The sequence below is a fragment of the Arachis hypogaea genome, chromosome 1 (assembly GCF_003086295.3).
Source record: "Arachis hypogaea cultivar Tifrunner chromosome 1, arahy.Tifrunner.gnm2.J5K5, whole genome shotgun sequence".
In the NCBI taxonomy this organism is placed as follows: Eukaryota; Viridiplantae; Streptophyta; class Magnoliopsida; order Fabales; family Fabaceae; genus Arachis; species Arachis hypogaea.
Genome location: NC_092036.1, coordinates 110,268,409 through 110,282,480, shown reverse-complemented (window position 1 = coordinate 110,282,480; position 14,072 = coordinate 110,268,409). Strand labels below are relative to the sequence as shown.

Sequence of the window (14,072 nt, the reverse complement as noted above, 5' to 3'; positions counted from 1 at the left end):
ATCTTGAAATAAGATTCAAATAGAAAAGTAATAAAAAATAGAAAGTACTAAATAAGCCAGTTTCCTAGACATAAAAATTAGAAGAATTTTGAAAACATTTTTTTTATTTTTTCAATTTCACAAAAATATTCTTTGAATATTATTCTTTGATCAAAGGAACGGAGTGTGCCCGGGCTCCGCTGGTAGCGCGAACGAGAAAAGGTATCATTTTTCTCTTGATCTCTAGTAGACCTCTCAGTAGGATTCGAACCCAGATGCAGTTCTGACCATCTGTCAGAGAAAAAAGAACGATTGGCTCTTGTAGGATTCCCAAGAAATTCTTCGATTTCTTCTGGAAGCAGATGATTATTCATCTGCTTCTCACGTTCCATGAATAGTCGGCACATTGAAGAATATCCAGAGAGGCATGTAGGGAATCGCTCCGATTCTATCTCTGTTCGTTCCGTTTGAAGAAAGGAAGGATCCGAACAAAGAATCGATCTTTCTTTTAGTTGTTGAATCTCTCTTTGATTGGTCAATGTGTGATATTCCGAATCCTCATTCCTAATGGAATCCCTGGATTGATCAGAAGATCCTTTCAATTGGCTAGAATCCGTTACTTGAATGAAACTAGATCTCGTGGAATCATATTGAATATTTGATGATACATTCCGTACCTTGCTAAAAAACCGATCCTTGTTTACCAACCACACATTGTCTAACCAAATCCAATTCTCTCAGAGACTACGAGTATAATAGGAGCATCCGTCGACAAAAGGATCACCCTAAGATGATCATCTCGTGGCTATTGAGAACGAATCAAATCAGATGGTTCTATTTCTCAATCTTTTCGACCTCGGTTCCGTAGGATTTCATTTCTTGATACTTTCAATTTTTTTAGTAGTTCGATAGAGAGTCCATTAAACTTAAGTTGATCTAGGCCATAAGCAGACCTACGTCAGGATAACCCCCTTTCTTTGAAACACTTTGGTAGTGCTCTTTAATTGTAATAAAAATAAAAAATCAGAGCACAGGGAATCATCGCTAAGCATCCATGGCTGAATGGTTAAAGCGCCCAACTCATAATTGGCGAATTCGTAGGTTCAATTCCTACTGGATAAAATCCTATATTTACAGTGAAATGGTATACAAAGTCAACAGATCTCAATGAATAAAAAATAGGATTTATGGCTACACAAACCGTTGAGAGTAGTTCTAGATCTGGTCCAAGACGAACTACTGTAGGGGCTTTATTGAAACCGTTGAATTCAGAATATGGTAAAGTAGCTCCGGGGTGGGGAACTACTCCTTTAATGGGTGTTGCAATGGCTTTATTTGCTATATTTCTATCTATTATTTTAGAAATTTATAATTCGTCCATTTTACTGGACGGAATTTCTATGAATTAGATTCATAAGAACCGACTAACTATCTTTTTTATTTATATATTTTTTTAAATAACAGGGGTAAATTTACCCATTTTGGTTTTTTATTTCTAGGCCAGTTCATTTTGAATTTGGTAGTTTGACCGTGGAATTTCGTTCTTTCTTTATTTCCGGAATATGAGTGTGTGACTTGTTCTAATTGATCTTATTGCAAATACAGAACAAAAATAAAGGATCTGTCATCTTGATAGAGATGGTTTTATCAATTGGTTCATTAGAGAATTGGGGGGGTTCTTGGATATAAATTGAAAATCAAATATTCTTTGTATTCCAAAAAAATAATCTTTTATTTCATTCTTAAGAAAAGGGGATTTTCGATGATATGCAAAAACATATTTTAACTTATATATGTTAATAACTTGGGTTTCGGATAATTTAAAAAAAACATATGCTTGTGACAATGACGATACGTCACAAAATTTATGGGAATTCGTATTCCTAAGATCATAAGATCTTTTGAGAAGCGAAATAAAGTAAATTAGACTTTTATTTGTTTGATCAGTTCTTTCCACATTTTCTTCATTATTGTAAATGGACTTTTTTTTGTTTTTGATTCAAGAAAAAGTTGTACATCAATGCTACAAATCAAAATGATACACAGAAAGATATTTAGGTATACCCTCTCCATGAGAGTATTTAAAAAAGAATGCTTTGAATTGTCATCTAATAGAGGATTTTGTGACTTATAAGCTAATAGAGGATTTATTTTTTGTAATATCTGCCAAATATTTTTTTTTAATGCTAATTCTTTAGCATAAAAACTTGCTTTCTTCGAAATAATATTTCTCTCTGCTGTTAAACTCCCCCTTTTCTTTTCTTTGGCCATTTTTTTCATTTTTTAATGATTGTCTTTCGTTTAGCATTTATATCTTTTTTTTTCAATGAAGAATTTGTCCAATTAATAGAGTTTATTCTAGTATTTGATTTGTAAATCGTTGGATTTTCCTTACTCATTGTTGAATCGTTTTGATTTTGACTTAATTTAAATCCAACGATTTTTTGGAATGTAAGTAGCACTAAAGTTGGGAATTGTTTTATTTTTTCGTTTATAAATAGAAAAATTTTGATGATCCATTTGATATAAATACTACTGTTGCATTAGCTTTACTTACATCAGTAGCAATGGTTAATATATTCAAGATAATTAAGTTAAAAAAAAACTAATTTCAGTTAAAAATAACTTTTGATAAAATATATCCATGTTCTCTTCAAAATAACTAGTTTTTTGAATACTAGAAAGAAGGAGACCATGAATCTTATTTATCCAAATATCATCTTTTTTATAAGTTTTATTATTAATTGAGGATAACAAAAAATTGTTCATGACCTTTTTGATACGACCAGGGAAATCTTTTATCTACGAGATTTCTCTCCGCATTGAATTTCATCAAATCCTAACAAGTCGGAATAGGTCCCAGTTAAGTTATGAGATTTATGTTATTTCATTCGTTATACGAAAGAGTAGGTCGAGAAACTATATAATATATAATATAAGTATATATTAGTATATAAGTATAACTAAATATAAGTCTAACTATATAGATATATAGTTATAGAATAGTTATAGAACAGATATCGAAATGAAATAGATAGAATAAAAGAATATTTTAATAATAATAAATTTATTTTGAAAATATGGAATAGTTTTTTTTTCTATTTAATCTTATTATTTTTCAAATTTATATTATTCTGGATTTAAAGAATTAATCTAAAAATCGAAATAAAATCAAGATATCATATTTTGGTAGTAGAATTATAACAACTGAGATATTGGATAAAAAAAAAAAACGAATCTGATTATAAGTTGTAAAGCAATAAGAATATACAGATAAAAATGAAGGGTGAAAGAAAGAAAAAAGATATATCAATGATATAGAATTCGAATATGTAAAGGTCTTATGGTTATCTCATAAAAAGGGGAAGTGTAATAAAGCATCAACATTAACTAAATCCATATATAGATATATATATTCCCAAAATAAACAAATCAAGAGCACCGAGTCAATAAAAACTGAGAAGGTTGATTCAAGAAAAAAGAAATATATATATATATATATATATATATATATATATATATATATATATATATATATATAATTTGGAATTGTATTTGCGAGGCTCCATTATAGAATTCCAGACCTAATCATCAATCGAGAAGCGATGGGAACGACGAAAACCGTGAATACCTAAGATTCATTTGACGGGAGGGTCCCCTTACGACACACGAGAACGCTCTAATTTGTAGTTCCATCATCTCTTCCAACGTTATGTTCCAGTATCTTTTTGTCATTGATCCCCACAAAAAAAAAAGACAGGGTATCCTGAAATAAGAAAAGTTTTGTTCCGATGGAACCTTCTCTTTTATCGAAGATTGGCTCTTGATACATGGTCAGGCCATTCAATTTTTTTTACTTTTTTCTTTATTCTCTTTCAAAAAAGTAATATCTGCCAAATATTTTTTTAATGCTAATTCTTTAGCATAAAAACTTGCTTTCTTCGAAATAATATTTCTCTCTGCTGTTAAACTCCCCCTTTTTCTTTTCTGTGGCCATTTTTTTCATTTTTTTAATGATTGTCTTTCGTTTAGCATTTATATCTTTTTTTTTTCAATGAAGAATTTGTCCAATTAATAGAGTTTATTCTAGTATTTGATTTGTAAATCGTTGGATTTTTCTTACTCATTGTTGAGTCGTTTTGATTTTGACTTAATTTAAATCCAACGATTTTTTGGAATGTAAGTAGCACTAAAGTTGGGAATTGTTTTATTTTTTCGTTTATAAATAGAAAAATTTTGATGATCCATTTTGCTCTTTCTTTTAAAAAATTTATAAACAATTTTGTTCTTGCATTTAAAATCCCGAGAACCTGAAAAAAATGATTTTGCCATTTTTTTTTTAGTTTTTAGTTTCGTTAAAATGGGATGAAAGAAGGCAAATGGATTTCGGGTAACGCGAGAAAAGGGCAATTCCACTTCCGTTCCCAAAATTGTTAAAAAGCTAAAGTCCCTTTTTTTTTCATTGGATCCTTTTTAGTGGATCGTAGCTTAGATCTGTGCCAAGGTTTCAGATGAAAAGGAAATCTAATTTGTATCTGAATACCGTCTAGTAGCCACTTTTTTGGAAATTCTGTTTCGGATAATTGAACACCATTATAGGTGCATTTAATATACATTTCTCTATTCCAATCCCTAAAATCTTCTGACCATTCGGGAAATTGAAATAAAAGCATACGAACAATATTTTTAATTATTATCAACGAAGGCAATACAATATATTTTCTAAGAATCGATTGGGTTATTAATAACGAGCCTCTTATTACTTGAGCAACTATAAAACTATCCCAGGCCTCTCCTACTGCTATACGTCTTTTTTCCTCTTGTTCTTTTTTTGTTCTTTTGTCCTCCTCCTTACTTTCTTTTGTCTCTTCTTCTGTATAATACGGATTTTCTAATCCTGTTTTTGTCCGCAGCCTCCTTTGGAACAGAAAAAGCATTTGGCTCATTGGTTCAAAATTTTTCAAAAAAAAAAAAATGGGGGTTTCTCAATTTTATTCAAAAAAAAGGGGCGAATACAGACTTTTTTGAAAAATTTTCCAAGTAATAGTTTTCCGCCTTTGAGCACGTATGGATCCTTTTATTATGTCTCGTCGAAAATCTGGTTGCACGGAATATATAAAATAGATTTTAAAAAGTATTAGAACTATGATTCATACTTAATATTTCGACCTCGCAACCGGACTTTAATAAATTTTTATTAGAAGATACGTAAGTTAGAATAAATAAAAAATTTTTGATTCTTTCAAATAAAATTGCCACTGTTTGTCTTTTTTTTATCAAAGCAAAAAAATGTCTTTTGATTTCTTTTTTCATTCTATCCTATCTATTTCTTGAATAAGTGATAATCCAGCAGTTCTTACTCAGGGAATTTTTGGACATTAAAGGTTTTTTTGAATCATTGTGGTTCTGGTATGAATCTGAGGTTTTGTTTAATTGTTCATAGGGTCTTAACAAGAGAATTCTTATCAATACTAATAATAAAGAAGACGGCACTAAAAAAGTCGCATTCTACAAAAAAATCAAAGAAAAAATGAAGTAAATAGAATATTCAAGAGGCCTGTAAAGATCAAGATAAAGACGAGTGCGCCGACTTGAGATTTTGGCATTATAACCCTGCACAGATAAATTTAAGGATTTATATATTTTTCTTATCTTCAAATAAGATTTGGAATAATAGGATTAAATTAAGAAGTTTAAAACTTTTTATTATTTAAATTTAACATATTCGTTTCCGTTACAACCAGTATTGGGTTTTTCTGTTTGAGCCGTACGAGATGAAATTCTCATATACGGTTCTCAGAGGGGGAGTTCCTTTGGTTTACCTATCTCAATAAAGTCTATGATTGGTTCGAAGAACGTCTTGAGATTCAGGCGATTGCCGATGATACAAATAGTACGAAATAACGTAAAAAAGGACTCATTAATGAATTTTTTTAGCCTACGGCCTAGAAGTTGGTTTTTTTTATAAAAAAAAATTATTTCGTATAGGTCGAATTGATTATTTATTTTATATGGGCGCCTATCCAAAAATGGAATATGAATCATTCACTATTGCTCCGGTTTCTGGGCCATAATCATCATGGGGATCGATCTAATTGAACTTCATTACACTTCACGCTCCAGATTTATGACGATTCAATCAATATTTTTCGGGGTGAAAGAGAGGATACCTCAATCGGTGGAGAAAACGGGGAAATTCAAAAAGTTTTTTTTATTATTGCCGAAGAAATGAAATAAAAGATAGGGTAGAGGTATGACAGTTATTATATGAGGTCTACCCAATGCTAGATGCAAAGGCGCATAATAGATCGATATGAACATGATGAGCTGTCCCGTAATAAACCCAGCTGTTGCTGATAGTTTCTTCTCGGTCCCTTCTTGCATAATCCGAGCTCGAAGAAGGAAGAGATAAGAGGGCCCTATGGAGAATGTGCTCAGAAATCCATAATAGAGTCCGACCACAACGACCGATTTCTTTTGATTTTGGATTCACTTATCTATTTTTGTATTCGACGAAGAAAGGAATGACAAAGAAATAAAAGTTGATAATTCGAAATCCAATTTCGTTTCAATTAATATATTACCGGAAAATTGAGGTAATACAAACAAAACAAGAATTTAAGTATTGTATACGTCATTAGTCCGATCCTTTGTAGGAACTACCCGTAATAACGAACTTGTAAAATGAATCTGTTTATCATAAAGGGATTCGTTGTTCCTGACTCTGCTTCACCTTAATTGTTATTTGAACAAGTAAAGTTATGTCTTGGTCCGAGTGGGAATAGCATTTCTCTTCTGCATGTCCAAAAAGAATTTCAAATTATTTTTTTATTTCTAGTTTCTAGAATATTTCTATTTCTTCTTTCTATTCTAAAATAGAATATTTATTCAGTTCTATTTCGAAATATTTAATAATTTTAAATAAAGAATTAAAAAAAGATATTAATAAAATAATTTTTTTTATAATAATAAAAAAGAACTTTGTTGTTTAACTTAATTCTTGAATTTCTATGGAAAAAAATCGGAAAAATCGGGCCCCCCTCTTTTTTATTGTATGTAATTTGTTCTATTTTTTTATTTAAAACAAAAAACGAGTTACCTTAGAATGCCCTTTCACGTTTTTATCATTAGATTTAGTCGTGGATTCCATTCCTTTACTATACTACAACAGAAGAAAAAGGATATGAGATCCCATCCCTCAAACTCGGGTTGAAAGAGATGATTCCAAATCCACCCCACTCGTGTCTTCCGCTTTTGCTTGATTTCGAGTCTCTAACTCTGGTACTGTACTTCAAGTAGGTGATGGTATTGCTCGTATTTATGGTCTTGATGAAGTAATGGCGGGGGAGTTAGTGGAATTTGAGGAGGGTACCATATTCCATTCCAAAAAAAAGAGAAAATTCGAAACAATTGGGATTTTTTGGAGATTGGATGCAGTTACTAATTCATGAAAATCCTATTGCAATTTTCTCCAGACCCCCGGAAAAGCATGAAAAAAAAGGCTCGAATGGTACGATCCCGCCGTCTCCCCAGAATGAAAGGGGCGATCTCGTAGTTCTTGGTCTGTGAAGATACGTTGTTAGGTGCTCCGTTTTTCTTTTTCCATTGAGGCCGAACCTAAACCTGTGCTCGAGAGATAGCTGTCCAATATTGGGAGCTCATTACTTCAACTAGTCTCCGTGTTCTTCGAATGGATCTCTTAGTTGTTGAGAGGGTTGCCCAAAAGGAGTATATAAAGCATACCCAGTAAAACTTACAAGTAAACCAGATATAGAGATAGCAACTAGGGTTGCTGTTTCTTAAACTATTAGATAATGCTAGTCGGTGAGAACGTTACTGTCCCCATCGCTATTCCAGAACCGTACATGAGATTTTCACCTCATACGGCTCCTCGAAAGCCTTAAATAAACCTAAGGACCTAGCCGATTATTTCTTTCTTGTGATATCCCTAAGATTAATAAGATTAAAAATTATCGGATGGTTCTGAATTAGACCAATTGAATTCTGTCTGTTCTCATTGTATTTTAAAATAAAGACAAATAAAATTAATTTATATATATTCTAAATGATACAAAAGGTCCTTCTGAATTGATCTTATCCCTTAAAAATCAAAAATTTATTAAGTAATAGCTTTATTCTTCAATAAAGAAAATATTTTGGAATTATCTTTATAACCCTCCGTCCATCGTTTTAGGTTACGAAAAAGACTTGCATATTTTTTTCTAATAAATTAGAAAAATTCTCTCTTCAGAAAAAGAGAGAGAGAGAAAACAAAACGACGGGGTCATTTTTTTTGTTCCTATTCGTCTTTTTTTGTGCAAATCAAAAGGGGATACTTAAAAAAAAAAAAGATTAACGGATTATTTCGTTCCCGATAGTCATTTATTTAATCAGTGGATAGGAGCATACTCTAGATCGGAATTGGGGGAGGACTGCCTTCTCTTTTCTACCAACTTTAAGCCCCAATTAGTATTCTTTATTTAGATTATGTGGAAATGTTCCTTTTGACAATTTACATAATCCGTGTTACTAATCCCTTGTGTATCTTGGTGCTTCTAACCATCCACTTCTTTTTTTTGAGCTGCCCTTATTTTCTGTTTCTGTTAATACATGAATAATAAATCATCCAAACAGTAGCAAAAACTCAATCTCAATAAGGTTGGTCTTTTGAGCCCGCTTCAAGACAAGATTACTAATTATCCAATCCTGATAAAAAGCGAGCAGTTCTTGTAAGATTTAGAATATGAATACCCTTTCTCTGTTTCTGTCGTTTTTTTTAATTATCTTGGAGATTTTTGAATGCTTACTCTAAAACTATTTGTTTACACGGTAGTGATATTCTTTGTTTCTCTTTTCATCTTCGGATTCCTATCTAATGATCCGGGACGTAATCCAGGACGTGAAGAATAAAAAAAATATTTTGAGTTTTCTATGTTTTCCTTGTTTGTGCTAGATTTTGAAAAACTTTTAGGATTTTATCTATTTAAAAGCTATTTCTAACTCTTTTTTAAATAATGATTTTGTCGAAAATAACCTAAATCTAGTAAGACATAAATTGTTTAGTTCAAAACCTTACGCTAAATCAGGATTCAATTCAATTCTATATAATTCTCATTTTAGACATCCTATTATTTCCCCGATAACTTCAGATTTATTGGCAAAAAGGCGACGAAATAGATTCATCATGCCATTTCCATTCCAATCGATTGAAGACCCTGACAAACAATTAACGTCTTCTTCCGATATCTCGATTGAAATACCTATCAAAAAGATGGACAATCAAACCTATTTCTCGATTCAATAGAAGCCCAAAGAGGTGAATAGGGTCCAAAATAATGATAGATATGTAAAAAGCGGGTCCGATTACGCCTATTCCTAATCCTAAATGGAACGGAACGACGCAGGGATCTATTATATGTAAACATAGTATCTATTTAGATACGCTCGAATGACCCCTTTCTCATAATGAGAATGTATATAACCCTATTCCGGTCTGGTCCGGTATGGAATGAACTTAGAATCATGGAATCGACTCGATCATCAGATTCTAGATTCTAAGTTCATAACCCTAGCCCATTCCCATTTTGGCCGGAACAGATCTACTAATTCTTTGATTCCAGTTAGTAAGATAAGAGGGGTCGGATCTTGAACTAAGAAATAGATTCTAGAAGCTAAAAAAGGGTATCCTGAGCAATTTCAATAATCGGGTTCATTAATATTCCTGGTATAGTAGATGCTATCACACATACAATCATACTCAATTCGATGGAATTGTTTGATCTTAAAGGTTTTTTTTTTCTATCAAGATCCTTATTTTCAGCCAAAACGTTACAGCAATTATTTACTTTATTATTCTTATTGTAAAATGTTGTTTTTCTATGTGCACTATTTCTATTCTTAGAATTGAAACAAATTAGAATTCTTAATTCTCTACGACGTCTAGCGCAAAAAAAGAATTCAGGAACAAGCAAATCATAATGATTTTTTTCTTTATTTTCTGTTATTTTTTGATCTCTTGTTCTTGGAATGGATTTTGCAAAGTTCGTCTTATCAACATTGGTTTTTTCTGGATATCTTTTCTTAATTTGACGCTTACTCTTATGAAGCAATGAAAGTACTATGGTTTGATATAACAAATGTCTGGAAAAGTTCTATTGCTATTTCGCGAGGTAATCCACATCACACTTACTTGCTTTTTAGTCCAAGTAGCAACGGGGTTTGCTATGACCTTTTATTATCGTCCGACCGTTACTGAGGCTTTTGCTTCGGTTCAATATATAATGACTGAGGCTAACTTTGGTTGGTTAATCCGATCTGTTCATCGATGGTCGGCAAGTATGATGGTTTTAATGATGATCCTGCACGTATTTCGTGTGTATCTTACCGGCGGTTTTAAAAAACCTCGTGAATTGACGTGGGTTACGGGCGTTGTTTTGGCTGTATTGACCGCATCTTTTGGTGTAACTGGTTATTCCTTACCTTGGGACCAAATTGGTTATTGGGCAGTCAAAATTGTAACAGGAGTACCCGAAGCTATTCCCGGAATAGGATCGTCTGTCGTGGAATTATTAAGGGGAAGTGCTAGTGTAGGGCAATCTACCTTGACTCGTTTTTATAGTTTACATACTTTTGTATTACCTCTTCTTACTGCTGTATTTATGTTAATGCACTTTCCAATGATACGTAAGCAAGGCATCTCCGGTCCTTTATAGAGAATATGGATCCTAGATATTTCTAATCAATCATTTTTTATTTTGGGGAGGAACAAAAGTATTTCATTGCTACAAATATAGATTATTAAAAAAAATAAGACATGTATTTGGATATTTTCCTGCAACTTAAGACTTAACAAAATTAGCGTCTTATTTTTTTATTTGACATACATGAATAGTTGATAGTTGAGGGGGATTCACCGAAGAAAAAACGGATTATGGGAGTGTGCTTTTGCACATTTTCGTTAATCCATGACGTTAATCCATGAATAGGATCTAATATATTTTTAACGTCCAATTAGATGGGGTAATCATTCGATTAAAAAGAATGAAAGCTCGTTGCTTTTAATCAAATTCCCTATGATTTAATTTAAATCACCCCAAACAAAGGTATAGTCAAAAAGAAACAACAAAAAAATAACGTTCTGGATGCCAGCAAAAACATCTCGGAACAAAGTTCTAGCACCATGCCAAATGTGCCCGAAAAAGAAGAGAAGAGCAAACGAAGCATGTCCAAAAGTAATGAATTTTTGCGTTCAAATTCTATAAAATTGAGAATCAAATAATCTAAAAATTTTTACTCTTTACTCAAGTTATCACTAAAGAAAAACCCAACAACTTTTCATTGTTGATGAACTCCTTTTCTCAATTATCGCAGAAAAGAGGTATAAAATTTTTGAGTAGTCTACTCCCCTCGAATGGAGAATCTCCTTCATTTTTAATTGAAATTTAAAGAGTATCCCTAAATTCATAAGAGATTTGCTTGTCTATCTTATGTATAATTTCATGTGATCTTTTAGGCCCAGACTTAACCTCGATGGTTATACCTGGATCAATCGAAAGTTCGATTCTATCTGAACTGCTCATTTTCAAATGATATCCACAGTGTTCACAAATATTCATTTTTGATTTAAAAAATTTCCTATAATTTAATCCATAACAATTTTCACATTCAATCCATAAATGCTTGTATTTTTGAGTTTCATCGAGATCTTTAGAATCCTCTCTTTTAGTTAAATTCTCATTCGTGATAGTTGTTTTTATGGAAGAACCCTCGCTTTCACTACTATTTCCGCCCTTACCACAAATAGAAGTATAAAAGTAACTGTCATTGTATTTATCACTTTCACCTAAAATGTGACTAACAATACAGATTTGAGAACGAAGATAACTTTCAATGCAATTATGAATGCCATTTTTCCAACTCGATTTAGTATCATACATGTAATGATTCTCATGTCTCTTAGAGACATCCGACCCCATCGTCTCCACCCCGTAGGAACTACGAGATCACCCCAAGGACGCCTTCGGCATCCAGGGGTCGCGGACCGACCATAGAACCCTGTTCAAAAAGCGGAATGCATTAGCTATCCGCTCTCAGGTTGGGCAGTAAGGGTCGGAGAAGGGCAATCACTCATTCTTAAAACCAGCATTCTTAAGACCAAAGAGTCGGGCGGTATGGAAATATGCCCTCTTGTTAAAAAAAAAGATATTTCTGGTCATTATTTATTAATGTTAATAAATCTATTAAATAAAATCTTTTGTTTACTTTTTGTTTTCTTTCTTTACCCCACAAAGATATTGAATATAATGAATATTCTAAATTCTAGATACTATCTATATTAGTATATAATATATATTACTATATTAATAGTATATATTACTATATTAATCTATTAATATAATTACTGTAACTGTAATAGAATTTTTACAAATTCAAAATGATAATAAATAAAAGAAATGAAATATATATTTTTTTTTCTAATTTTATTTTAATAAAAAATTTGTAATAATTGAATTATGACATATTCATTATGTTCGGAATAGCAAATTCCAAACTGTTAATAACTAAGATCCTATTAGTTTATTTAATTCCTATGCATGCGCATCTTCTTTTATATGAGCCTGCTTAGCTCAGAGGTTAGAGCATCGCATTTGTAATGCGATGGTCATCGGTTCGATTCCGATAGCCCGAGTCGGACATCCAATTGGTTCGATTTGAATTATCCGTAGGATATCTTATATATATTCTATCAAAAAGATGGACAATCAAACCTATTTCTCGATTCAATAGAAGCCCAAAGAGGTGAATAGAGTCCAAAATAATGATAGATATGTAAAAAGCGGGTCCGATTATGCCTATTCCTAAATTTTATACCTCTTTTCTGCGATAATTGAGAAAAGGAGTTCATCAACAATGAAAAGTTGTTGGGTTTTTCTTTAGTGATAACTTGAGTAAAGAGTAAAAATTTTTAGATTATTGCCTATTCTAGCAACAGCAGTATCCACAACCCCTTTACGGGCTCCGTAACAAGAAATTATATATTCTGTTAAAGAGAGTCCCTCATATTAATTAATTTATAACTGATTTTTAAACATCGGGTTAAGATTGATCTAAACCAACTCAGTATGTATACGACTCACCAGGACGTGAAGAATAAAAAAAATATTTTGAGTTTTCTATGTTTTCCTTGTTTGTGCTAGATTTTGAAAAACTTTTAGGATCACTTAGTCGTATAAATAGAATAAATAAATAGAATAGTATTGAATAGTATTCAATTTGAGAAGAGAATCTTTATAGAGGATTTCGAATAGATTCGAAATTTAATAGATTAATAAAATCTATAAATCTGAATATATTACTCCTATTGAATATTCAAATTCATTTTTCTATTACTATTTTTTTTATTTTGTGATTTTATTCTATAAATTTAATTATATTAAATTGATAGATTTTGAAAGTTGAATTCAATTTCTATTTTGAGATTTGTTTTTAAGTTTTACAATATACCATAACAATATACCCTCCCTATATATAAATATAAGATGATATAAATATTAAGTATAGAAGATTTTTCCAATAGAAAAAAAAGTTTGACCCCTCCCTCCCTATAATGTCTTAATTGGATTCGAGAAGCATTCTTTGAAACCTTTCAAAACAAAAGACTTAAAAAAAAAAGAAAGAGTTGCCCTTTAGCTATTATATTCTAATTTTATTATAGACACCCCGGCTTGACTCCTCTTCTTATCTTTTTGCAAAGAAGGGTAAGAATTCAAAGAAAATCAACGAAACTGCAGATAAAAAGAATATATATTCAATATTAGCTTCGGATTACAAACCGAAGATCAATTAAATTGTGACTCCCATGGACTGACTTGTATTTGTTTTTGATAATTCATGACATAGATTCTCCTATTTTATTTCTCCAATTCAATTAGATGCCAAATCCGGAAAGAGTGGTTGTGGAAGATGTTTTCTTGTTGTTACCCCCCTTTTTTTGAAGAAATTAAATAATATAAATACTAGTTATTCAACAAGTTCGATTGATTGATACGAGTTGATTTTCTGTTGCGCGGGTTCAATTCCCGTTGTTCGCCCAT

General features: G+C 31.6%; 1 non-coding gene across 1 annotated transcript; it reads left to right on the top strand.

Annotated features, from left to right (window-relative positions):
- Positions 1–12,594: 12,594 nt before the first annotated feature.
- TRNAT-UGU (transfer RNA threonine (anticodon UGU)) lies at positions 12,595–12,674 on the top strand. The gene has a single exon. It is a non-coding gene; the product is annotated as a tRNA-Thr (tRNA).
- The last annotated feature ends 1,398 nt before the right edge of the window (positions 12,675–14,072 follow it).